Below are 27,275 nucleotides of genomic sequence, written 5' to 3'. Positions count from 1 at the left end.
TCGTTTATAAACATACTTTTATTCCCTGGCTTTTAATTCACCATGAGAGCTGCTGTGGTCTTCGTTGTTGCTGTCAGTGTTGGTGTTATTTGTTTTATTTTTATTTATCATGAGCATAATTTATATCATCTCTGTAAAGCACTTTGGTAACCTTTTTGTTTTTTAAATTGTGCTATATAGTGGATTGGATTGGATTGGCCACTGCAGTAAGCACTAAGCCTTGATAGATGGCGTGTGCTTTACCAGGTAAGCTACCTGGGCACCCTAATGTAAGCATAACCATAGTGGATGGATGCATCAATTTGCATTTATTTTATTGACATTCTCATTTCACTGAATTGCATGTGCAACATTATGTTTGTATGATATACCCTTGAGTTAATTTGTGTAAATAAAATAAATGGATGTTGCTCAATTTGTGGTATTTGACTAATAAACTTTACTTGGATCTTTATGTAAAACAGCTTTCCTGGTGCTTTAAAAATAACAGCAAGAGTGAATTAAGTGATGCCAGTATTTTGTACCACTACGCATTCTCACGCAAAATGTCACCATGTGCATCACTCAGCACTTGGCAGAGGTGAACACGGCCACCGAAATTTCTTGTAAATACATGTTCCATCTCATCGCCCACTCACCCTTCTCCCTTTCCCTCCCTGTCCTGAATTGACTGTAATCAGCAGCCCTTCTCTCAAAGCCTGGCGGCCTCTCCTGAGCTCGCACAACAGGAAGTGGTAGGTGGAGGCGGTCGCCCTGCTCTGACCAGGCCTCTGTCTGCATCACAGAGTAGGAAGTTCAGGAGATGGAGGTGGTGGGAGGACTGTTGCCCCGAGACAATGATTTCAGGTCAGTTACATAACGGTTTCCTCTTAACAGATTTTTGATGGAAGGTTTGGAAGATATCAGAAGCAGGTAATGTGATGATGTAGCCGTATTTATGGGCCACTTGGTATGCTGTGCAAAATGGAAGACCTTCGCCCACATGGGGCACTGCAAATGTGCACATCTGCATACAAAGGAGAAAACAGGACAACCTACACCTAGACCAAATAGTATTCCCAAAGAGACCAGCAGGTACTGATCTCTACGTAAAGTAGGATATTAGCCAGTCAGAGTTGTCCACTTTTAACGTAACAGTTCATCCCTGTGGAATCTTGGATGTCTACCAGAAATGTATTTTTGGTTTACTGTAGAGTTGTTACAGGGGTTGGAGTCTGTAACAACATTTTTTATTTTACAAAAAATGTATTTCTTTTGAAAAAAAATTTTCTCTGATTGCTACCCTGCCTGAAGGAGCTGACAACCCACATTGACATTAATCTGCGTTTAAGTAAAAAAGGTCCCTTGTTGAAATAAAAAGCTATAAAATTTATTTTAATTACAGTATACTATGTATAGTACTGTGCAAAGTAAGAATGCTTTCAAAACTTGACATGCTAATTGATTATATTTATCAATTACCAAATGCAACATGGATAAACATTAGAAATAAGTTAAAATATCTAAATCAAATAAATTTTATTTAAAATCTATCTTCCTTATGCTGAAGATAGTTAATGACTTTCACTGTATGTTTGGAGTCATTGTCATGCATGCATGCAGTGCTGATGGTATTGCATGATGAATAAGCATCTGCCTCCATTTCTCAGCATTGAGGTGGACATCAATTCTGTCCAAATCCCCAATGCTGTTTGCAGAATGGAAGCCTGAATCTTGCAAGAAGCTTCCACCATGCTTCCGACATTCATTCTTGTACCGCTCTTTAGCCTTTCAGCGAACAACCTGCATTCTGCTGCAGCCATATATTTCAAATTTTGACTCATCAGTCTAGAGCACCTGTTGCCATTTTTCTGCATGCCAGTTCCTGTGTTTCCGTGCATTATTGAATCACTTGGCCTTGTTTCCATTTGGAAGGCCTTTTAGCCGCAAGTCTTGCATGAAGGCCACTTCTGACCAGACTTCTCCAGATAGTAGATGAGTGTACCAGAGTCCCTCATTTTCTGCAGCTCTGAGCTGATGGCACTGCTGGACATCTTCCGATTGTGAAGAGAAGTAAGCATGATGTGTCTGTCATCTACTACTTTCATCTAAGTTTCTTTGGCCATCTAACGTGTCTATGGTACTCAGCATAGCCCGTCTCTTTGTGCTTCTTCAAAAGAGCTAGAAAGCATATCTGGAAAACTCTGTCTGCCTTTAAATGTTTGCCTGGCAGAAACCTTGCTGATGCAGTATACCTACCTTGTGTCTTGTTGCTGTGCACAGTCTACCACCTGCCACCTAAATTTTGTGTTTCCCTTTAAATAAATAGACACTTCCACCATAAATTTGTGCAGAAAAGTCATCAAGAATGCAGGTAATTAAGTGTTCAATTCTCAATATGTTCATATAAATCAGCATTGAAGTTTTCTTAAAAATAGTGTTAAAATCGCATTGCGTGTCATGAGTTAAGCGTCTCGTCATACCTCTAATGTATTAACTTCTCTATTTTTGAAAAGCATATACTTTATAGCATTTTTCCCATACCAGTCTAGAACTTTTGCACAGTAATATATATTATTTTATATGGTTACAAGTTGCACCTCATGCATGTTCTACTTTTGACTACATAATACCCGGTTCAGGTATAGAGGATACCGCAACAGATAATGTTGCTGGTAAATTAACTATGTTACCAATGGTAAATTAATAATCTGTCTCATTTAGAACAAATTGACCATATGTATGATTTATGACAATAATGCTTAAGATAATAAGTAATAGACTTTAAAATGTATAAAACAACTAATCTAAAAAATAAATATTTTTATTTCAAACTGTGCCCATCATCATACCACACTCTGCCATGGTTTTCCGTGTAAGAGAGAAAAATATATATGATATTCCATCAAACTAATTCCGGTCCCGCCCAAACGGTAAATATGTGTGTGTAACTGATAAGAGGGGTGCGTACATCCTTCCATTGTGTGTTTTTGACTGATAATTGGAGGAGGTTTTCCTCTCTCTTTCTGGTGTAGCATAGGCTGTGCAGGGTGAATTGAGGAACGTGCTCCACCCCCCGCACCTCCTTCCATCCCTCCCCTCCCTCTGTTTTGTCAATGAGCCACATCAAGTTGTGTGTTTTAACTCATTAGCATCTTCAGGTAATCTTGTAGACCAGTTATGGAATAGAGTTATCTATAACCTTAGACTCCGATTGTTAAAAACGGTCTGGTTTTATCAGACAGAGATTGTTTTTGAAACAGGAACCTATTTTTATCAGCTGGAGACAAGAGTTTGGAACTACAGACTTTATGTAATAATCTGGTTGTACCAGAAGTAACGGTCCCCAACCCCTCACCAGTTATCTCCCACATGCTGTCACATACAAAATAAGAGGATGGGCAGAGTTAGCCGTGAGCCAATGATAAGAGACTAGGAGGGGTTACCATAGACCAATGATGGGAGTCCGTGAGAATAAAAGGAGTCCATTTAGTCATTCAGAAACATAAAACAAAACTGTTCCAAAACAACCTAAACATGAGCAAGAGTGCAGCCAATTCGAAGATGATCAGCCAGACACCTGTAACGAGTTATCAAAACTCATCCCCGGGAGGAGTCCCCAAGAAACGAGTGTTGTATTTGAGCCTGATCCAGACGCCGCCCCCCGATACACTTCATGAGGAATGGAATTTAGATTCAGGACGTGTCTGGGGGTATGCGTTCAATTATGATGTAAACGAACTTTGTTCTTACCAGTTGGAGAAAGGTGAAACATTTGGACACCTCACAGCAAAAGCAACGCTCACATCAACGGACTGTGTTGTGCTGAGTCTGTTGGTTTTAAACAATCTCAAAGCCTCGACGTCCGAGGAACCTGCTACAAAAGACAAGCAGACTCAAACAACTGTGAGAATCAAGCAGGAAGTTCCACCCGTGTTTGTTCCTAAAACAATTGTATCCTGTAGTGTTTGGGAAACAAATCTCAGCTTCCGGCAGATGGTTCTACTGTGCAAGCCATCAGAAGAGCGAAGGAGATGAACCCTTGGATGAATTTGTCTTGCAGTATTTCAATACTGAATGTGGCGTGTTTCAGACTTCATTAAGGATACCTTTCGAGGTTTGGATGGAAATGATGGTTGAAAAAGCAGAAAAGCTAAAAGACCTCTTCAAAAAAAGTCAGACCTCCTGGGAGATTCTGCAAATGAAAAAGACTAACATTTACAGAAGACTCCTCCTCCAACACCGGCCCCTAATCCCGCCCCTCTAAGAAAACACAATTTAAAGGAGGACACTGGGGACAAATTCTGAACTACCATGTCTTCGAACCAGCAGACTCTTAGAAAAAGCAAGTCTCTTCCTCTTCTTCAATCACATCCAGGGCCAGAGGACACAGCTACCCCTTCTACAACACATCCGGTGATGATCCACTTTAGCATGTGCAACATGCCTAGTGTTACGTGTGTGGTACGGACCGAGAGCATGAGAGCCTCGGTACTGGTCCTGCACCAGCAGCAACACAGCAGGGCCGGGGCACCACTTCCAGTCCCTCTGCTTCACCACCACCACTAGCAGGGCTGCCAGGGAACCCTTTCATGCTAGAGATGGACTCTGGCTGCATCTCCCCTCTTACACCACCTCCTTCACCCAACTGGCCCTTTTCTTCTTCTTCTTCGACATCCTTGACTCCAAGTGCCTCACCACCAGGCTCTCCCCAAAGAACGAATGAAGCTGACGGGGTGGCCTGTGCCATGTATGTGAACACAGTGAAAACTGTGGTGCTTCGACTGCTGAAGAAAGTTCTATACAGATATAGAAGTAAAATTTGTAATGGCTGTAGGATACATCACCCGAGCCAGATGCAACATGAGTGTCTGTTTGACATGCCTGACTACTTCCTCCGGCGGCATTATGATGAGCTGTTAAAGCGGTTCAGGACGGATCGTTTCATTGGTACCATTCAACTGGCGCTTCACTCACAAAACACCCACGTGTCTGTATACAGGATCCATGGTGTTTCTGAGGCCTTTCTTCACAACCTCAAAATGACACGACACATCGGAGAGAAAATTTACAAAATGTATGACATGTTGATCGGAGAAGATGAGGCCAAGATCAAGGAGATGAATGAAGTTGTGGACTTTTGGAAGGGAATAATTAATTCACAACAGGTAATTATTGTAGAAAATATGTTACATAGTTGATTTTGAGTTATTGTGTAAAAATTTTTTTTTACCTTGACTGAAGTGAGAAGATTGCATAACAATATTTACCATATATGTGTGTTCAGAGGATGATGTTTGTGAAAACTAATTTAAAAAAAAAATCAAAGACCCTTGTATCCCGTTGTTGTTGTTTTCAAAAACCCTCAAAGAGAACAGCAGGAAACATGTCTGAAAAACGAATTATGAAAAAAGTGTATTATAATCCATCACATCCGGCTACTTTTTGGTGGAGTAGACAGACTCCATAGAGCGTTACAGGATGAAATGGGAAAAAAAAGTAAATGTAGCATGCGTCAAAGATTTTTTATCTGAGCAGGATTCATATACTTTGCATAAACCTGCCAGGATACATTTTGTAAGAAATAGAGTTTTTGTACCACGACCCCTAAATCAGTTTCAGGCGGATCTTTGCGATATGCAGGCTTTGGCGGAACACAATGATGGCTTTAATTATTTATTGACGGTAATCGATGTATTTTCCAAACAGGCATATGCTGGACCCTTGAAGAAAAAAAACAGGGGTCGAGGTCTCTAAGGCATTTGAGTCTATTTTAAAAGACAGCCAGAGCCCTGAAAAGTTACAAACGGATGTAGGTAAAGAATTCTTTAACAAGACTTTTGAAAGGTTAATGACAAAACAAGGTCTTAATCAACGGCCAGTGACTTAAAAGCGTCTGTGGTTGAAAGATTTAACCGTACACTAAAAACGCGAATGTGGAGGTTTTTTACAGCTACAAACACCCGTAGATACTTGGATGTCTTACAGGAATTGCTTGAAAGCTATAATAATAGCTATCATAAAAGTATAAAAATGACGCCTATGCAGGTGACGTCAGAAAATACATCTCAAGTGTTTGAAAACCTGTACGGTACATTTCCTATTCGGCGCAAAAATGACTTAAAGATGAAATTTAAGGTGGGGGATTTGGTAAGAATATCAAAACAGAGGAGTGTTTGATAAAAAATCTCAACAGATTTATACAGATGAACTTTTTACAGTGACGGAATGCATTCCTCATCAACCCCCGGTTTACAAACTGAATGATTATGACGGAGAACCTATACAGGGTACGTTTTATGAAGCAGAGTTGCAAAAAGTAAAGGTTGCTAAAAACAAAGCATTTCAAGTGGAAGAAATCCTAGAGGAAAGCAATATCAGGGGGAGAAAAGAAATGTTGGTGCATTGGAAAAACTGGCCTGAGAAGTTTAACAGCTGGGTCAAAGCAAGTGACCTAAAAAATATATAAAAAACAGATACATTGGATTTGTAGTCATTACAACATGGATCAAGCCTCTGGCGAGGGATTTTACGTGACTTTACCTTCCAACGCCAGTCTCGACGTATTTAAAAATAATACGAGCTCTAGCTACCATGTAGATTTAGCACAGCATCTTAATTTAGAGGGTCGGTGGCAAGTGGCCTTGACAGAGATTTCATATCCGCATACCTGGTTTAACATGTCTAATGGGGATGCATACTTTGATTGGAGGAAGAAACCCTCAGAAGGAGATTTAGAGAGTGAGGTCCACCGTCAGAGGTTTAGGGGAGGATATTATCACAACATAGAAAAGCTCAGGCTTGAGCTGCATGCATTTCTTAGAAAAATTGGCTCTGATATTTATTTTCTCTTTAGTACCATTCAAAAGAGAGAATTTCAGGCAGGGGGGCAATTTCATCTCCGTTTTTATCCTCCTGTTGCTTACATGTTTGGGTTTGAACCGGGGAAATGGTTACAGTTCAGTCAGAGGATGGCACCCTACCCAGCAGATATAAAAGCTGGTATGTCCCATCTATATGTCTACAGTGATCTGGTTCGGCATCAGCTGTTTGGCAACACATCCGCTCCGCTCTTGAGAACGATCGATATACAAGGAACATACGGGACGTCATCACACAATATTTTAATCCCCCCTGCTACCTTCCAGTGATCAAGAATCACACTGAAAACATTCACATAGAGATTAAAACAGATCAAAATACACCGGTGAAGTTTACCTTTGGAAAGACTATTGTGAAACTCCATTTTAGACCTTCAAAAAAACTTTGCATCTTCTGTGACAAAATGATACATCATACCCGCGATCCTCACCGCTTTGTGAGCTATTATGAAAATCAAGTAGGGGGTGCACTCCCTGGTTTTAACGGGGCTCTCGTCATGTACAGGAGAGGCATAGGGTCTATATTCTCAAAATTATTTCGTTTTGTTGAACCGCTGATGAAAATAAGTTTTGCCATTGCTAAGCCTCATCTTAAATCAGCGGCTAAAAACATAGCCTCAGGTGATAACCCACGCCGTTGGCAAATTAGGTGATCGATCGGACCAAGGTGTTCAAGAAGGATCAGGCAGCATGATGGTGTTGGCTCGAAGAGCAAGGAAGGGACCGCCAGGAAGGCGTGTAAAAGCGGGGCAGACGAAAAGAAAAAGATCAGTTAAAAAAGTAAGACCAAGAGGAAGCACACTAGCAGAAGATCCTCTGATATATTTTAGAAAAGATGGCTCTTTTACATCACAAATCGGCCGAATGCACTATGAGGGAATTGGATTTAATTTCAGCTCCTATGACGCAACTCTCCATCAATGAAAAGATTTACACAGAAGTCATGCCTCTGTCAGCCATTACTGATGGTGGTCCCGTTTAATTTTTTATCCCCAGAGATGGGATTTGAACGACACCCTGTTACACCTGCGCTTGAAAATTACAAAAGGCGGATGGATCAAACCTGGCTGACGATGCCTCTGTGGGTCTCATCAATTATCCCCTAAATACAATCTTCAGCCAATGCGACGTTATTTTGGGAGATAGACTGATTTCACATTCCAGCGCTACGCACCCCTACAGAGCAATGATCGAAACCCTGCTCAACTATTCTGAAGATACGCTAAAAAGCTAGTTCAGTGCCGGATTATTTTACAAAGACACAGCGGGGTCTATGAACTCAGTTGTGATAAATAATGGGCCAAACAAAGGATTAGTACAGAGAGCTCAATTCAGTGAAGAATCTAAGGAGGTACACCTGTTGGGCCCTCTTCATAGTGCCATTTTTTTCAGCGAGAGGCTTCTCCTGAACTCTGTGGATTTAAGAATTAAGCAAAGCCTTTTCTCTCATTGCTGGGGCTGCCAGTACTTACAGATTAAAAATACTGGGGGCCTCTCTGTTTGTTAAGTAAGTCACTGTATCCCCAGCAGTGCGATTAGGTCATGCATCGGTCTTAATGAGGGGCAATGCCCTCTACCCCTTATCCCGTGTGAATGTCAAAACCTATTCTATACCCGCAAATTCACGGATATGCAACCAAGAAAATCTCTTCCTAGGAACATTACCTAAATATCTAGTTATTGCCATGGTAAACCACGAAGCCTTCACAAGAAAGAGAGACCTGTCACCCTTCAATTTTATTCACAATGATGTAGAATACATGGCATTGTGTCAGGACGGGAGACAGGTCCCAGCCAAAACTTTCCAGCCTCAATTTAACCACGGGTTGTCTGTCCGAGAATTTTATAATATGTTTACCGCCACAGACATCTAAACGATTTACCTCTGAGCATCATTGTTTATTTTCAACCTCAATGCCAGTGAAGACAGCGACGCTTTGTCAACCATTTCCAACGGGAGTTTAAGACTTGAAATGAGATTCCGAGTGCCCTTACCTCATACCACAACTCTCATTGTTTACGCGTGTTACGAATCTATTCTGGAAATAAATTCAAAATGACAAGTGTTGGTGGACTATTACTAAGGCAATCTGAACAACCATGAATTGGAAGGAATAATGCGACATTTACTTGGAGATTACTTTTTTTGGCGTGTGGGCTTCGGATCAGTTACCTTTACTGAGACAGTCCTTTAGACTACCTGCTTACATGATAGTTAACACCCATCCTGCACACGAGTCTGGGGAGCACTGGCTGGCGCTCACTCTTGAGGAAGGCCAGAAAGCTAGCTTTTTTGATTCTTTTGGATTCTCACCAGAGTTTTCACATTACCCCAAAAGTATCTTGCAATTTTTAAAAAAATGCTGTGAAACCATTTCATATCATACACAACAGTTTCAGCATACCCTGTCTACCACATGTGGTCAGCATTGTGTTTTCTATTTGTGTCATCGAGCCTGCGGTCTATCTTTTGAGAATGTACTGTCTTTGTATCATGATGATTTTACAAGAAATGATTCTATGGTATCAGACTTTGTGAAAAAATATCAACGTTGTATGAGGCAACAAAGAGCCGCATCTTTTCACCACACAGTTTGTTCTTTACAAATGTTCAAAGACTGCTACAACTTATAAATAAAGAGGAATCTTGAGACAAATAACTTTAGTTTGAATTGTTTTTATTATGGGTTAAAATTAAGCCATCGTGGAGCAAGGGGGGGTGAGTTTCTTTTTTCTCTTCTCGAGGGTGGAGAGGCTTCCACCTCTTCCCACTGGGGGGTTAAAGATGCTCATCTGTGTTTTCTTCCCTTCTTAAATAGTAAGGGCGGCGTCTCATCATCCTCAGCATCCCTGCGAGGGGCACGGGGTATCTGCTTTTTCCTTCTTCCCTTCTTTATCGGCAGGGACATCACCTCCTCCTCATCTTCCCGGGGTCCTACTGTTTGAAGTTGCCTATATTGCTCTCGAGCTTGAGGGTTACTCATCATTGATAAAGGGATGTTGAGTTCTGACAAAGTATTCAAAAAACCTGTCCAACCCTTAGGAGGCTGGGATTTTTTAAGAGAGACTGTCAGACTTTTAAACAAGTCTAGCAGATGTGAACCTTTCACAACATCTCCGTTATACACAAACTCTCCCCTGGGAGTCCACCTGCCCCGGCTCTTGGTTAATTTCTTCATGATGTACTGTGCATTGTTACGATTGCGAGCCGGCAAGGTTTTTTACAACCTCCCTTGTGGTTTCATCCAGTTTCTTGTCTTCTTCTTCTTCTCGCTGTTTCTGAATCTTTAGCTACTGTCAGAGTAATGTGGCGTTCTTCCTTCTCTCCTTGTTTGACCAGAGCTAGGTATCTTTGCAGCAGGGCATTGTATTTCTTATTTTTTTCACAAGCGTTCATACCATCCTCGTTTAGTATTGCCCTCATTTTTTCATCCAAATCATTTTCTACTGTATGTGTCATTGTTTCAGCGTTGGATGCAGATGCTACCGAATGATTCAGCCGGTTTAGTTGCTGAGGCGTCACCAAAAACATTTTCTGACTCATGATTTATCTATTTATTTAGCCCTCCCAAAATGACAGGAAGGATTGTTGAAAGAAGAGGTAACAGAAAGCCTCCAGACTGTTTTCTCAGAGCCTTATGTTTAATTTTAAGACTTGTTTTTTTATTAGCCAGCAACCTTATAATTTTATTTAGTTGTATGAGTTTGTTATATTGAGTGGAGGTCATAGGAATGTTTGCTCAGATTCAAAGAGAGTTCACACAAAGACTGAAGAAAGTCCGATGAGCAATTGTTGAGAATATCTTTACGCTTTTGAGGTGTGGCGTGACATAAAGCCCTCAGTAAAGGGGCATTCCTTTTTAAACGTGCTGACATGTTGGATCAGGACTTTGATTTAGGCAGATAGACAACGGGCCACTGGTGGGGTAGTACTCCTGATCTTAGTCAACTAGGTATGAGGTCCAAGATTAAATAGCCGTGAGGATCTTTGGTAGCATCTTCAAAACTTTCTAAGAAAAAGGCTTTTCGTCCGGGAAATATTTGTTGAGCTAATATACTCATCTATAATCTATCTCGGGGGTTTTTAAACAACACCAAATAATTACTATTTAAGCTAGTCGTCCTACTGTGCTTTCCACGATGAAATACATTTTGAGTCAACATGATAACACTCATTTTTTTGTGATGCCTGTACTGTGTGAAAATTTTCACAACTTCAGGGTGATCAGAGGCCTGGAAAATGACATCATCCAAAATTATAAGATGATTTTGATCAGAAGGGAATAGAATTTCATCATCAAAAGAATCAGGCAATCCCTCGACAAATTTGATCTTTTTATTCTTCTTTTGCAGTTCAGTGTACATCGGTTGAAAAGAAGTAAAAATCCAAACAATATTACTAGGCATGTTGTCAATCACATTACTGGATTCCAGGATTCCAACACAGACTTTACAAAATAAGTTTTTCCCGACCCGCTGTTTTTAGTCTAGGGTCAAAGTCAATTTCATTGGATGAAAACATTCATTTTCTTTAAATTTTTTTGTTTTTCAATTTTTTCTCTTCAATAGCCAAAAGGCAGGGTTTGACCTTTGCACAGGCACCGTCTCTTGTCATACACCACTCTAAACTTTTTCTGGAATGATGAGTTTCTAAGAAAAAAAACCCTTATCTCGTACAATATTGTGCGGAGGTGTTTCAATGACGTCATCAGAGTTTAGCACATAATTCTCCAACAACTGTTGGCTGACACTGTTAAAGTTAACTTGTTCACAACAATCATGCGTTTGAGTGATACCCTTTACAGGAGGTACTACTTTGTTGTTTCGAGTTTGGTATGCACAACTTTTAGGACCCGCGGCCGCGAATTCTTTTATGCTATCACCGTCTAACTCATCAGTCAAATCTCCCATGTAATTACCCAGGTCAAGCCGTCTCTCCCCCTCTTTTGTGACATAGATAATACTGTATCATAATACAAGACCCTCTCCTGCAGCTGCTCCAAGTAACTGTACAACTTTAGACGCCCATAGGCTGTGGTGAAAGCAGCTATAAAGACGTTGTCTACCTTGATAGGAGGGGCAATACATTGCTCGCCATAAGTCCACTGCCACAATGCTGTTTTGTCATTGACAAAGGAAAAGTATTTAACTTTATATTTTCCAGAAAACATAAAGTTAAAAAACTCTTCAGGGTCAGTGATTAGTTTAGTCTGTGTCTGATTCGAGCGTTGTGCAAATTTCCCCCAGAATGTGTTGAGACACAATTTGGAGACTTGCAGGATTCGGATGAATTTTAGCCGCATCCAGCAAAACACCCTGATTGGTCTGATAGTCCTTGATGTACTTTTTTCGGGCTGCCTAATCTTTGGCTTCAGGGGGGTAACCTGAAGCTTCCTGTTTACCCTTCAGAAAAGTGTGTGTTATAGGGTTGTGTGGTGTGGGGACAGAGATGACCCAAAAGCAGCACTCTGAGGGAAGGAGGTTTATTGAGGGATAAAGGGGTAGAGGGGCTGGAGTGGAGGGAGAGGTGGATGTTGGGGAAACACAGGCACGGGGAACCAGGAAGACTGGGGGCCAGGGAGCCGGGGAACACTGGGGCAGAGGAAGCGAGGAGCGGTGGGGGAACAGGGAGGACGCCGTGGGGGTAGTCTGAGGAGGAGAGGGCCGGTGGATGAGCCGAGCCGACTGAACGGAGGACGAGGGTGAGTGTACCGGGAGGGAAACAGACAGAGAGACAGGGTTAGAGGCCACAGCGACAAAGCACAGGGAAAATGTGAAAAAACAAGAAACATGAGAGCCTGAACGTGGAGGTGGCACCGGGTATGGAGCAACGACGATCAAGCGAGGATGGTGTGGAGAACCGGGGTTGAAATGCAGGCAGGCATGAGGTGATTACTGGCAGGTGTGGCAGGCTGACGAGGTGGCTGATGAGATGCAGGTGCAGGTAGTTGGCTGGGCTCAGGAGCAGAGGGAGAGAGAGAGCACACAGGGGAGAAAACACAGGGAGGCAGGCAGGGAACAGAAAACCAAGGAAAAGGCAGAATAACTGATAAAAAGGAGAAAAAACCAAGACACTCACCGTCAGCCGGGCCGCCACCACAACAGTGTGCATGTACTTAACAAAAATCGAGTCGCTCTGTCTATCAAATTGCCATACCTCTGTGATCTCAGCTACCCGATACCCCATCTCCAAGGCCTTGTTAAATTCAGGAGTGACCCAGACCCTTGTCAACGCTCTGTACTCATCACTGTGTTGACATGGACCCTCCTGAAAATTAAGTTCAGCGCACGTTCGGCAGAGTGTGAAGACAAGCTTACCAGCAACTGTTCTATAAGGCAAAACAGGAAAAAAATAACCCCTGTGGTGGACAGATTGTGGCTCTGATTATTCTAAAGTAGCTTTGGGGTTCTTTGAAATCTTTGTAGATTATTTTAGGGTGCCCTAAAGGATAGGGAAAGCTACAGGTGACATAGGGATACAGCGATGACACATCAAAGTAGTCTACCGTTTCATTAGCACCCGCAGTGTGTCTCAACTTTACTGCACAGGTTGACCACCATACAAAGCTTCGCGGGGTGAGAGAGGTTGAGGAGCTTTATACTGATTGAGAAAATCTTTTAACCCCTGATGTGATTTTTTTTCATCTCTGTCCATGTGTGCTCTCTCATGACTGATGAATCACTTTAGCATTGTGGATGGCCTGTAACTCACGTAATTTCTCCTCACAGCTCACATGCAACTCCTCAAAAAGGCAGCCAGTCAGAGGGTTGGTGTCATGAGGGTGGACACAACTGGGACAGCCATGAAAAAAACATCCCAGAAACTCCCATACGTATTTCACACCTTGGATCTCTGCAAAACCATCTACAAAGTATTTCCCCAGTTGTTTTTCCCCCTCATTCAAAGCATGTTGAATGTTTTCAGTGCTCGCCACTCATTGCAACCACTGAATGCCTGCATTTGAATACATTTTGAACTGGCGTCTGTAGTTATTGGGGTCGGGGATGGCTAAAGATTTAGGAGGAAGGAAGTTGGTCACAAACACTTCCATGCATGCGGATGCTATAGTCGCACGGCTAAACAGGTCAACCGCTGTTTCATCAATATACTGTTTTCTGAACAGCTTGGACCCCTCTGCGAGAATCTCAACATTATTTTCACAATAGAGGTGAACCTCTTTCATGAAATGAACCGCAGCGCGCCGTCTCGTACCAGGAGTTAAAGTCTTTCAATTGTACCGTTGTCATGCGTTCTGTACCGTACATTTTTGGCTCTGGGTAGGGGCCTATGTAGGTCAAATGGGCAGCTGAGCTAAAATTATGGGGAAAATAACCTTAAATTTTGTCATCAATACCGAGAGCTTTTGGCATATCGTCTAAATGCATGGAAAGAAAAGACAGTGAGTCAATGTATTTTTGATTAAAATCTGGATCTGTGATACAGATGACTTTTGAACCTTGCAAAATAAAAGAGGGTTTTAATGCTTGTTCAAACATGAGGTTGAGGAGTAGGTAGGAGTCAAAACCTTGAGAATTGTGAACAATAAACACAGCATTTTTGTACAGAGGCCGTCTGAAATGCATGAGAAACTTGTTGGCACAATTTCTGCCTTGAGAGCTCCATGTTTTGCCATCTAACGTTTTTGTACACACCAAAAAGGGTATGTTAATGACATTTTCATTGACGTATGTGTCAAAATCATAAAACACCAATTTTTCTGTGTGTTTTGTTTCAGGGGGTAGTGTCTGGATGTAGCACTGGTGCATCTCACTCTTATCTGTATCGTCAGAGGTCAATTTCTTACCACAGATTTTACACTTCACCTCAGGGGACATCTGTGTGGTTTATCTTCACCACTCATCACTGAGTAGTAAAGCTTTGAACATTTGTTAAATTTTTTGTACAACGAGCATGTGCTGGCGAATTTTTGGGCTCTGGGCCTCTCTGTAGGCTCTTTGTGCTTTGTCAGGCAGAATGGACAGAACGACACGTCCTGTTACATACAGGTAGGGTCAAAGCAAACGGAACAATGAGCAGGGCATCTGTAACAGTACTCACACAGATATGGGGAACCCAGAAAGGCCTTTTTATACCATAGTAGTGGTTCTGAAAGAGAAACAAAAATAGGGTTTTACTGTCTTGGGCTTTTGGTCATGAATTTACAGAGAGCTCTATCCTCGTCTCCTCTATAAAACACTACAATTTTGCAGTCAAATCGTGGGATGTCGCTTAAGGCTACAGGGGTCTGATCGTCCATTCCCACTTCGTTTTTGAATCTCTCTACCGTGTTCAAGAGCCTATCTATCGTTGAGGAGGGGTTGCAATAGATGAGCAAGACAGACAGTGAAACACAACTGATTCCCCTCGTTTTCTACAATGTACAGAAAGCGTTGTGTTTTTTTTTTTTCCTTCAAGATTTCGCTGTTTAACATTTTTTCCACCATTGCTCTTGCGAAGCAAAAGTCTTTCAAAACCTGCTAAATTAGCGACATCACCATCCTGTAAGATAACTGAGACATTATTACGGAGATTTTCACCTCTTAACTCCAACTGCACCACATCTTGGGGTCTTCTGTGTGACAAGGTTTGCTGTAAAAACGCATCTACCTGCTCTAGTGTACCATTGTAAAACTGAGCATAATCCACTACGCCATCTGCATTGGTTGGAGAAGGAAAGTTCAACACCTGGCGTAATTCATAATTGCAGAATCTATGTCGCGATATGACTCTTGGTTGGGGGGACACAGGGTCAATATTTTGAGTCACGCTGCCCCCTTGCTGCTGCAAGAGAGAAGTGTTGGTTACCTGGTCAATGAGGGGATAGTTTATGGGAATCTGGTAGGTCGAGGATGTGGAGGGGATTAAGGCAGGATATGCATTATTTTCAAGCTTGGAGAGAGCATTTTCTATTTGACTCAAGGGGTCTGGAGACACAGATGAGTTTAAGACAGGAATATGCTCGGGCTCGGGTAAAGAGGCGATGTTTTGGTTACAGGCATCATTTATTTGGTTGATTTCATCTAATAAAACAGTTGGTATTTCATTTTCTAAGCATTCCAGTTCAACGAGAGCTTGATTTATAGTGTGTAACGGATCTAAGAACTGACTGGAGGAGGTCTTGTTTTCAATTACATTATTTTCAGTTATACCATTTTGAAAGTTTGACTCATTCTGAAAATGCTGATCTGCCTCGCCTGATAAACTCAGCCTAAGCCCTAACGGTTTGTTTTCATCCATTATCATAAAAAAAAAAAATCAAAACACACTTAAAACCTTAAAAAAATAAAACACGTTTATCTAACTGTTACAAAGTGAAAAACAACAATAAAAACAATTACCCAATGAAACACAAATAGAAAAATCATTCGAAACAATTTCAGATAAAACACCTTACTAATTATGATCACTGTACACAGCCAGCATTTCACCCATTAGTCGGGAAGGCATTACTCATTAAAACTAGTTCATGGGCAGTCCGACAGCAATTCTGACAGCCTCTCCCGGATGCTCTGGGTCTGTTTGCTGGAGGTAGACAAAAACAAAGAAATTTTAACCTCTTGTGTATTTTAATACTGAAAGTCAGGCTTCACCCCTAAAAATCAACACATTAATACTTTATAGCAAACAAGCAAACTAGTTTTAAAAACTATTTGCATGGTATCATTAACGTTTTTTAAAACTCTTACATTATCTTGTAACTAAATACCGTGAATGTCAGACGTCAGTACCAAAACACTGTAGAAGTGCAAAAAACAAAAACACCACAGTAATAGCCTACTTTATGAAAAGTAAAATTGCTTTTAAAGTCAGCTTAAATAACTCATAAGACTACTTGCTGCGTAGAACATTTGACATGGTTTTGTATTTGAGAAATTAGTGTGTATTACTTTTAACTCATTAATTGTATAATAATCAACAACATGGTATCACAGGAAACTGTGTATATAGGCTATACCATTTTATTATGAGTGCATATTTGCTCGGTTAATGGTTTTAGGGCGACATCTGTTGGCTGGTTAATGATATTACATGAGCTAAATAAAATGCGCTGTCTCCGAGCGTTAAAATAAACAATTAGACTTACAGCGTGTGGTTGGCCTGCTGCTCCTGCTACTGCTGGTTGAAATGAGCCTTCTATGGCGTTCCCTTTCCCGAGGTCCGTTGTTCGGTATAGGCTCAGTCCGATTCCTCGGCGTACACAGTTCTGCTGGATCGGGATGAATGATGATTTCCTCCGCTGTCAGCGCCTGTGCTTCTACCGGTGATCCGTTCTGTGATCTGCCATCTGCGGCCTGAATGAAGCGCTCTACAACGTCGACGGGTGATTCCGGCGACACATCCGGCTGATTACCGTGATCCGGGGTCCCCTTCGAGGGAACTCGAACTGTTTTTGAACTGAACTGAAGTTGTGTAAATCATGGAAATGACCAAAAAAAATAAATAAATAAAAAAGCCGCTGCTCTGCACGGCTGACTGCGTCCCCTCTGCTGGACTACGGCAGCGTGACAGCCGAGGCCGCGTCTGTATGCTCCTCCCCCAGTTGCTATCCCCCTGGGGGTTCTGGAGGGGGTCCATCAGGACGATGTCAGCCTACTGTTAGTAGCCCCGTGTTTGGCCGGCCCGAGTGTGGTCCTCCTCAGGTCCCTCTGAGGAGAGACCTGCTGTCCCAGGTGGAGGACTGGGCCTTTCACCCGCACCCCGTCCTGTGGCAGCTATGGGTCTGGCCCCCTGAGGGGGCGCAGTTCCTAGAGGCGGGCCTGACGGCAGGAGCAGTCGAGACGCTGCTCAGCTCCAGAGCCCCGTCCACGAGAAGGATGTACGGCCTGAAGTGGAATGTGTTAAAATGCCACCTGGTGTAGAGAACGGGCGGTGGACCCAGTTACCTGCTCGGTGATTATGGTACTGGAGTTCCTCCAGGACGATTTCTCTGCTGGCCTCTCCCCGTCCACGCGCAAGGTGTACGTGGCTGCCATTGCAGAACTCCACACCCCTCTGAGGGATGGGCCCTTGGGGAGGCTTCCACTGCTCGTGCGCTTCCTCCGTGGCGCAAGGAGGATGAGACCCGTAACTAGTTCCAGGGTTCCCACTGGGAACTGGCAGAGGTTCTCGAAGCGCTGGCTGGGGCCCCCTTCGAACCCCTGGAGTCGGCTGAGGCCAAGCACCTGACCCTTAAGATGGCCTTTCTCCTCGCTATCACCTCTCTGAGGAGGGTGGGGGATCTCCAGGCACTTTCGGTTTCTCCCCGATGACCCTTGTCCAGGTTATGTCCCTAAGGTTCCGTCCAGTTTAGCAGGGTCCACGGTGCTGCAGGTGTTTCATCCCCCACCTCATGTGACAGCGGAGGACGGGAGACTTCATCTGCTCTGCCCTGTCAGAGCGCTGAGTATTTACACTCTGAGTTCTTCCCGGTGGAGGAAAGCAGACCAGTTGCTGGTGTGTTTCGGGTTCCCCAAGGCTGGGCTCCCCGCTTCTAAACACACCATCAGCAACTGGACCGTTCAGACTATTTCCCTGGCCTATCAGGTGCGCGGTTTGCCTTCACCTATGGCCATCAGGGCGCACTCTACTCAAGACATGGCGGCCCCTAGGGCCCTCCTCGCAGGGGCGTCGCTCCAGGATTTGTATAAAAGTTTGTAAATAAATAAAACCTACACACTGATTAAAAGTTAAGGTAATGTTACTTACCGACTTCTCCTGTGAGGTCTACCACCTCATCTGACGGGATGCCATTCTCCCTTGTAGCACCTAATTGTTCCTCTGAGTAGAAATCTGTAAAAACGATATACAAATTAGACATCAGGATAGGACACTTTAAAATATAGAATATTTCTATTTCGCAGTACTACATAGTAGGCTTCTCAGAAGGCCCTCTTACCTTCTGGATGATATGTGGTTGAATGAAGCTCAATGCCGTTTAAGTAAAAAACTGTTAATTGAAAACAAGCTGGAATGAAAATACAAAGTGTCGATTTTGATATTTCTTAAATTACGGAGGAAAGGCTGAATGCGTACCATGTTCTCTTTGAAGGGCCATCGCTCGGGTTTCAGGTCAGTAGTGTGAAGACCTCTGGATTTCTGGTTTTTATAGAAGAAAAAAAAAAACCTGAGTGCTGCGCTGCATGAGGCAGACAACTGGTGAGGGGTTGGGGACCGTTACTTCTGGTACAACCAGATTATTATATAAAGTCTGTAGTTCCAAACTCTTGTCTCCGGCTGATAAAAATAGGTTCCTGTTTCAAAAACAACTGTGTAACAACCGGAGTCTAGGGTTATAGATAACTCTATTCCATAACTGGTCTACAAGATTACCTGAAGATGCTAATGAGTTAAAACACACAACTTGATGTGGCTCATTGACAAAACAGAGGGAGGGGAGGGATGGAAGGAGGTGCGGGGGGTGGAGCACGTTCCTCAATTCACCCTGCACAGCCTATGCTACACCAGAAAGAGAGAGGACAGAGAAGAAGAGACACAGACTCTAAAAGGATTAAAGTTTTAAGACTCACAAGTTTAAGACTAGGCTACAGCTTTTCACAAGAGTGATAATGATGGCAAGTTTGTAAGACAAAGCACTAGCAAAGATTTTACAAAGTTTAATTTTGGAACTCACTCTTATTTTGCTGCATGCTGTTGAAGGTAATTTAAAATGCTGTTTAATTTTGACTCACTGTCACCATTTTACTGCTTTACTGTAATTAATTCAATTTATTCTTTACTTGTTTAATAATAAAACTGCCTTGATTCCAAATCAATGAAGAAACCTCCTACTGATCCTTTGCTGGCCCTGGAGATTCCTCCTTTACATAACTCACTGCTATACTTTTTTTTTACTGCTAAATTTATTGCCATAAACACCTACAAGTTAATTCATTCAAGTTCATGTTTTATTACTTAATAAAGACTTTAATGAAAAACCTCCTCCAATTATCAGTCAAAAACACACAACGGAAGGATGTACGCAACATATTTACAGTTTGGGCGGGACCGGATGCACCCCTCTTATCAGTTACATAGACATATCCGGTTTAGGGGCGGGGCCGGAAGTAGCTGTCAAAATTTGTTTGATGGAATGTCATTTATATTTTCTCTCTTGTGTACTCAGGCAGAAACAGGTTGGTAGGGCCCAAAATGCAGATACGGGAAAAGGCTGGTTCAGTTTTTGAAATTTGAGTCCACACAAATCCAAAAAAAGAGATCAGATCCTGGTGCACGAACAGGCAGGAACACCGAACTTGAACAACACACTTACACTTGACAGAGCAACTGCCAACCACAATGACCCAACAAAGACGGAACAGAACAAGCAAACATATAACACCAGTTAATGAGCAGGGCGGGACCAAGACCAATTCAATTCAATTCAATTCAATTTTATTTATATAGCGCCAAATCACAACAACAGTTATCTCACAGCGCTTTTCATAAAAGAGCAGGTCTAGACCGTACTCTGTGATGTTAGGTGGAGGACATGACGTAGTCAGACAGAACACACAAGCAAGCAGGTGAAACCAATCCAGGGGAACAGACAGGACCATACCAAAATGCAGAAACAAACACTCAATAGGTGAAAACTAAACAGAACCGGAAACAAGCAGACTGAACGATCCGTGTTTTGTCCGTTTGTTATTTTCGAGTGGCCTTTTATTGTGGCCAGCCTAAAGCAAACCTGTGCAATACCCATGCTGTCTGATCAGCAACTTGATATGCCACACCTGTGAGGTGGATGGATTATCCCAGCAAAGAGATAATCCATCCACCAATCCATCTGGAGAAATGAAAAAGTGTCCATAGGTTGATGGATGCGGATCAAACACCAAAACACACACACTACAGCACATGCTGTAAAGTGAGCAAGACAAACTGTAGCTACAGAATCCATTTGTTGAAGAGAGAAAAAAAACTTTGGTGGGATTATCAACTGAGCTAACACTGTAACAATGACTTCTAATACTTTGCCTTATATTCTCACCCACCTGCAGACCCCCTGCTGTAATTTGATTTGTAATTTGAATAATTCAACATAGTGACGAGTGTCTACACTGTAGAACAAGAAGAGCATAGTGACAAAATACGCTCTGTAGCGCTGTTTGTCCGTTTTCAGCTACTGTAGAAACATGACGTGCAACATGGCGACGTCCATTGAAGGAGGGACCTGCGGGTATGTAGATAGAAATTTTTAGGTAATAAAAACATAACGGTTTATTATGTACATACACCACTGAAAACTTACTTATGCATATTATATTGCATTTCTGTCAATAAATCCTCAGAAATATATCACACTAGACCTCTAACCCAGGTCAATGCACAGACTGTTTATCCTCAGACTTGAGACTGATTGATTAAACTAACTAACTTGTTGTTAATTATTAAGCTATATCCAAGGAGTCCTAAAAGCCTTGGGCTGACAGTGTTTTTTAGGTGGTGCCCCTTTTGAACGAGTACTTATATATATTGATATTAATATTTCCCAATATTATTATTCATAATTCTATTAATAAAGTGTAGGTTCACTACAGCATTCAGACAAAAACAAAGTATCATTCAGTCAGTTTTTCAGTGAGCGTATTTAATTAGCAGCAAAAAACTGTGGCCCATCTTGAAGAGGTACACATAAATGCATTACCCTGGACTCACACAGGTGGCGTGTGCGCCGCGTTACGGCTGTGCCATGGTTTTGACACGTCCTCAGCCCTTTGTCAACTCACACTGGAAGCGTTTCAGCAGTGGAGCGTTTAGCCTGCCCCACGTTGTTGTTTATTTGTCATTTTATTTGCTTCTGCTACCAATCACAGCTCTGTGAAGAGGGCAGCCGCGGAGCAGCTGTGGAGCAGCCGCAGTGCAGCCGTAATGCAGCGCACATACCGCCTGTATGAGTCCGGGGTTAGGGTTATAATTGCAAACAATAGCTTGTTCTATGAATACTTCACTGTCTATCACCTGTGAGATGGGTCCCATAAATTATCTGGCTTAGGGTCCTGATTAGAACTCAACATACAAATAGGGTAGGTGGAGCTAGTGGGCTTACACATGTAGGGAAGGCATGTTTCTGTATGGGTTCTTCTTAATTTTCTTTTGTCAAAGAAATGGTCAAATTTAGCTTTTGAAATAGTAGGAAGAGGCAGAATTACATTACCTTGTTGGTTGATTGTGGCATTTGAAGCATTTCTAGGTTTCTTATGAAAACCACTGATCAATTCCACCATAAATACCTGATCAATCAAACTGTGGAGGCAGACAATAAAGAATCACCAATATCCATGAAGGTCAATATCAGCAAAGTGACATATCAGTCTAAAGCTACACTTCATACAGAGCCTACTGTGGCCACAAAAAGGTCTCAGCTGCTGCCCACTATCCCACAGGAGCATGTGGTGAGAGATGAAACAGAAGGAGACAGTGATGCTTTACAACTCAGGCCTGCACACACCATGGCCCTAGCTGGATAATGGGTCCAGGTCACTGATACTAAACGCTGTTATTGACCCGAACCAGGGGGAACAGACACAGACAGTAAAGAACAGATATTTATTGTTATCCAGTAGCCCTGTTATTTTATCCTCCCTTTTATATCAGAAGAAAGAAAATACTTTTGTGTTTGATTTGATGCTGCTACAACATCCAGGAAGTTTACCGCGAAAGATTTGCTGTTCAATCATGACTGACCCCTAACCCAGTAGTAACATTTGAATCTCACGCTCTGCTTCAACCCCAGCCTTTTTTGTTGCCACAGCACCACCTCTCTCCCATCCTGTCATCTTCACCCCCTTTCTGTCAGGTCCCATCCTGCCATTGAGATTTCACTCCTCAGTGTTTTGACACGCTCCATAGCCCTAATGCTGATTACTGCATGCTGCAGGGCAGCATTAGCACTGCATGACCAGACCCCCTGGTGTGTAAGTGTGTGTTTGTGTTTGTATTGCAGCTGTAGCTGCCATACTTGCCACCGCAGCCCATTACCAGACAGCAGCCACACTGTCTCTGCACAGCCCAGCCAAGAGCTTCTCAGCTTGGATACTGTGCCTGAGACTGCCCCCTGTGAGGGAGGATAGCTCTAGGCATCAGACTACTAATACCACTGGATAGTGCACAGGCTGAACGTGTGTGTGTGTGTGTGTGTTGCTGGCTGTGTTTATCATGCAGTCCCTGTAAGCTAGGCTGGCTGCATGCAATTCATCTTCCAACTCAGTTGTGGAGAAAAACTTATATTTAGTCCCTTGTTACTTGATAAATGGTACATGATCAGTTTCAATGCCAATGCCCGCCAAGCACTCACTCACTCACTCTCTCACACACACACACACACACACACTCTAACGCATTAATGCACACACACTCTTACTCCCCCACCAAAAGTGTCATCTGAACAGTTATAAAGGCAAAAGTGTTTATAGCTGTTCAGATTGGTCACACTCAAAGTGAGCCAAGTGGTTGGTTTGTCTAACTCTGACTTCAGACTGCTGAAGCCTCATATTAGCTTCTGGTAATTTATCAGACGTCACAACTCCCTCAGACTGAACAGCGACAGCTGGCAAGAATCCTGTCAGATCTAAAAAATCTAAAATGTTTGTGGGATGACCGATTCAGGGTAAAATCTGACCTTATCTATATAGTGTCCAGCTTTACACAAATTAATGCCCAAACACATAGTAACAAAAATCCTTTTTGTCTTTTTTCTCCTTTTCTCGTCATACACACACACTTATTATATTCATGGACACACAGAATCAAAGCCTCAGTTTCTTTTCCTCTTGTGTTTTTAGTCCTGGAACGTTTCTGCCTCCCTCAGCATTTCTTATTGTTTCCCCACCCCACCCCATCCCTTCCACACCCCTAGAGGTCCTGGAAGCTCATTCTCTCTGCGAAGAGTTAACAACGCCCCTCGGGGATTGTGACAATGCAGTATAGCAAGGCAATATGTCTACAGCACAGAGAAAAGACCAAAATAAAATAAAGAATGAAGGAAGATTGGCCGCTGTCCATCCCCCGCCCCCCCATCCATTTCAGCCGTCTCAATAGTTATTAACTTTCAGAGCTTGCCTGTCTCTAACAGACAGTTTGTATGTCCAGACCACAAGACACTACAAGATGCAGTTTTGCTGAAATGTTTAACAAATAATAAAAAGTTTCTGCAGCAGACATCATGTTGCAGTCCACCTAGTCCCTAATTTTATATCATTATGTTGTAATGATGTGTCGGGACCAGTATATTTGGAGTCGGGGAGTGGGGACGTTGCACGTTACAGACCTTTTGACTTGTAACACAGAAGTCAGGAACATACAAGGTACACTCTGTCATTGATTCCGCAGCCAAAAAAATAGATCCAATCAGTTTTGCTAGAGTAACAGTAGAAAAACAGATTTTTTGCTTGATATGTTTTAGTTTTTTAATGTTTATTTGTTGAAGATTGTAAATGTATCATCTGTTAAACCTACCCAAAGGCTTAGCCTATCTTTGGTGCATGGGAAAGTGGACGGAGACATTGGAGGGACAAAAGTAACAATGGGCTACTTTTGTCCTGCTATTATTAAAGATGTATTTCTTTCCTATTTATGTTTGCAGAAAATGCTTCAGTTAAGTTGAGGAAGACCAACAGTGGTCTCGACAGTCCAGATGTGTATGCAAGAGATGCCAGGCTGTTTTATTTAACGGACAGTCTTCTACCAAGGCTCATCTGCACATCACATTATACAGATAGGAAAAACAAGAACAGAACTGCATGTGCTCCAGGTTACAGGGCTCAATAACAATAGGGTGTTCTCTGAGGAGCAAGAGGGTAGGCTCACAGCTAAAATCCACTGACTCGTTATGCCGCGCCGCGGTGGCCATTATAGTCAATGCTCATGAGTCCACCAGACGCAGCGCATCCCTGAAGTGTCTAGAAGCGGCTCTCCGCTCGGCAGAGAATAGGTAGCAGGTCTATTTTGCCGCTAACTGCATCAAGCAGCACAGAGTAGATCAAACCAGGCAGGAAGTCAGACACAGAACGCCAGAGAGAATCCGGTCAATTTTCAAAATAAAACACCCTGTTGAGACTCCCGATCGTAAAACAAAGTAAAACATAACGTAAAACGTAAAACATATATAGCCTACATAATCACAGTAGAAGCACAAAATGCAAACACTGATTACAACAGCCTCACCTTTACGCGCCGGTGTTGGTGATCTGACTTTACGATCCTGCACAGAATTTAAACCGCGCCCCACCGGTGCCATGAACGCAGTTTTATGGGTCAAAATGAAAATAGGTGTTTTGGCTTTCTCAAGCTCAAGAGCCCTATTACGAAGATGCATTACTTGCACCTCAAGCTCTTTATTTCGGTTTTCCTCCTCCTTTATCCTAAGAGACAGCCCCAGGTTCTCAGTGGTCATGCCACTCACAACAGGAACAGGTTCGGGTTCCACACTGTTAAAACCTCAGCAGTCTGTGCCCCTTTTTGTTCTGTCCCTGATGCATTTCCCTCCCCCTCCTCAGCCATACAGATAGCAGGTAGCACACCTTTCGCCCTCAGCTTTTCACACAAAGCATGTCTTACCCTCTGCTTTCCAGGCACCATAAGGCACCTGAACATCATAACAATTGGCCACTATTAACAATCTTCTCCCAGGAAGGTCTGGTCACAAAATCCAACCAGAAGTAACTACTTACCGACTTACAGCAGCGAGGAAAAAACAAACGCTTCCAGAACAACTAGACCGGCCAAGCTCCCAATTCATGTTACGCCCGGTCTAGGGGCCCAGACGCAACACAAAACTAACCCATCTTCCCCAAGTCCCAAGGAGCCACATAAACACAATGTAGACTATTAAGAATTAAGGAATAATGAATTTATTTATAACAGATGAAAACAAGTAGTGATAAACTAGTTTACTTCAGGGTGAGCCAAGGCCAACATAACAAACAAAACACCTAACTAGAAATCAGCACTAACCTATCAGGAGAGGAGGAAGATGTCACAATGGCCACCCGCGCGCAGCCACCGCCATCTTCTCCGCTTAAGTAGCAAGCCATCAGGAAGCAGCCAATCACGAGCTTGACCAATCCCCCGCCGAGCAGAGACAGAATCCACCAATCACTCTGATGTTGTGGCACAGACCTATTTTCATAATAAACAGAACAGGTGGCAATAACACTGAACATAGGCCTATTTTAAAGTTCACAAATTACGACCACAGTAGTAACACCTGTGTATAGGGTCACTACCAAACAACCAAAGCACAACCAAAACATGGGATGTTTTTACAAAAATAAAAGTATATAGCGTTATCAAGTAAGATGTTATGATTGTGTTTTTGTCACGATCCTGTCCTGAGCGTGTCTGGGTTTCAGTCTGTGTGTCTTGTTGCGGAGTCTGGGTTTTTGTTCCATGTCTGTGTTCCTAGTCCTGTGCCTTAGTTCATGTCTTAAGTGTTTACTCCTGGTCTGTGTACTTCTGTGTTTTGCCCATGTCTGTCCTGAGTTCTGTTCAAGTCTTAGCTTCTGTCTGTGTTCCTTGTTGTTGTGATCTGTCCGCTTGTTTAGATTACTCTGATGTTTAGTGTTGAGTAACTTGTGTTTTGTCTTTTCCCCCCTCAGTAATCTGCCTGCCTGCTAGTCTCTGTTTTCCCTTCTGTCTCTCTGCCTCGTTAACCCTGATCCCAGTCACCTGTTTTGCTCCTGCCCTGCTCGTTAATCACTGTGTATAAATGTTTGGTGTTTCTGTTGTGTTTCCCTGTCTGGTCATTGTCTCATGTCAGTCCTGTCGAATGTCGTGTTGCTACCCGTTACCTGCTACCTTTTGGATGTACCAGTTCCTGTACTCGTGAGTTCTGTTCATGCCTGTTGTCGTGCTTGGGATAAATAAAACCTGGAGCTAAATCTTAGCTCACAGTGTCATGCGTTTGGGCTCACTCCTGCTGCACTCACTCAGCAAACCCTGACAGTTTTCACTGTATAATTAAACGAATAAATCCTTAACTTTTAAATCAGTATGATCAACTTTATGCCCTTTACAAAGAAAGACTGGAAAGATTGGATTCAAAATACAATGGATCTCATAAGTAGTAAAAGTTGCAATTCTAAACTTGCTAGCGCATTCTCACAGAGTAATGAAGCATTCTCTCAGCCTGTCCTCACTTTCTGCACACATCTGAAAATCAACCTGAGTGGAAACTTTGGAAACAACTGTACATGACTTCCGTAATTAACCGGTACAGTTTAGCCCTTCACTAACTGTAATGGGGGGGAAAAATGTGCAGCAGAAACATGACTTTTGAAATGAAAGTTAATATGTATAATGAAATAGAAATGATATCTAATAAAATGTTTTTAATGTTATATTAAAAAACTATTTTGATCCCATAGCACCATTATCAATGTGACTTTCAGTAGGAGGCCACCATGAGAATTTCACATGCAACAGGGAGAATATCC

Source organism: Micropterus salmoides, unplaced genomic scaffold (genome assembly GCF_014851395.1).
Source record: "Micropterus salmoides isolate LMB-PRFRI ecotype aquatic unplaced genomic scaffold, ASM1485139v1 Ms_hic_scaffold_21, whole genome shotgun sequence".
NCBI lineage: Eukaryota > Metazoa > Chordata > Actinopteri > Centrarchiformes > Centrarchidae > Micropterus > Micropterus salmoides.
The sequence above is the reverse complement of the archived record's forward strand: the minus strand, read 5'-3'. Positions refer to the sequence as shown.